Source organism: Arachis ipaensis, chromosome B10 (assembly GCF_000816755.2).
Source record: "Arachis ipaensis cultivar K30076 chromosome B10, Araip1.1, whole genome shotgun sequence".
Lineage (NCBI taxonomy): Eukaryota > Viridiplantae > Streptophyta > Magnoliopsida > Fabales > Fabaceae > Arachis > Arachis ipaensis.
This window is the reverse complement of record NC_029794.2, coordinates 129,758,380-129,760,037: the sequence shown is the minus strand read 5'-3', so window position 1 is coordinate 129,760,037 and position 1,658 is coordinate 129,758,380.

Sequence of the window (1,658 nt, the reverse complement as noted above, 5' to 3'; positions counted from 1 at the left end):
ATTCATCCTTATTGAGCTGCATATTTCAATTTACATAATCTATATCATGATGGATTGTCATTTCTTAATTTTTTTTTTTTTCTCGTCAATCCGGTTACCATTTAGTAATAATTTCCTCTCTTACTGCACTGCAAGTGAGATGGAGGGATTGAGACATTGTTTTATATTTAGGAATAAGTATCGTTTCTTATTCTTAAGGTTTAGACACAAAAATAAATTTATTTTTATTTTTATTTTTTAAATTGTCTTTAACATTTTATTTAATTTTAAAATTATCATTTTAATTTTTTACGAATAATTTTTTTTTTATTTGTTCAGTCTCTAATCTCATCGTCTATTATTATCATCCTTACCATTACCATTATCTCCTCCACTTATTTCTATCACATACCAACAATCAAATTTAAGAACATAATATTTAACAATAATAATATATTTAAATTCAAACAATTATCAATTTCATCCATCACCAATGATAACCAATAATAACGCATCATTTAAATAATTTAAAAACAACAACAATATTAAATTCAATAACAAAAACAACACACAACATTCATATATTTTTTTCTGAAAGAAAGAAAACAAATTAAGACAAAAAGAAAAAAGAGAGGAAGTGACAGAAGAGAAGAAAAAGAAAGAAGAAGAAGGAGAAGGATAGCACGGCACCATCATAGAGAGGACTCGTCGTCATCATTGGAGAGAAAGACAAGAGAACAAGAGGCGGAGAAAGAGAGCACGCGAGGTAGAGAGAGACAATTCGCTTCCTCTTTTCTTTTTCTGGTGGTCTTAGTGATGACGCTGATCATGAAGAAGGTGTTGCCTTCAAACTATACTATGACAACGGCGACGGAAGCAATTTTGCGGTCTTTGCTGCCGGCTATTACAAAGTTTCTATTAAATTCATAATTTGATCGACTTTTGGAGCAGTTCTCGCAGATTGAGACGAACGCGTCTAGGTGTTTGAGCAGTTCTTTGCTGACGGCCTCTTCTTTTTACACCAAATTTTCATTCATTTTTTTATTTTTTTATCTGAACGTGTATGTAATGGTTAATCTAATTAGATTTATGAAGATAAAAATAGAATTAAAATCAGATAAATGAGATGAGCGAAATTGGAAAAAGAAATGAGAAAGACGTGATTTGAGATAATGAAAGATGATAGAAGCTGATGATTGAAGATGATAGACAATAGTAACCGTGGAAAAGAAGATGAAGACTTTTATCTAATGATAACAGTGAGAAGATTGATGATGAATGATGAGAACTTTTATCTGATTGAAGATGATAATATATTTTTTTAAATTATCAAATTTTATAAAGATAAATTTATCAAAAAGATAATTTTAATATTAAATATAATGTTAAAACTATTTTAAACAAAAAAAAAATAATTTTAATTTTAATCCAAAATTTTAGAAAATAAAATAATACTTATCTCTTATCTTTATTGTCATTGTACATCTTCGTGAGTGCCCAATCTATTGGGCATTATTGTGAATTTATATCCGAAAAAAGAAAATTATGTTTCAGTCGGTAATTTTAAGAAATTGCAATTTTACTTTCTTAACTTATATCATGTTTTATTGATAAACTTTTTTTACGTGAAAATTGGTAAAAACATGACAAGTTTTTTACTAAAATTTTTAAGAATAATA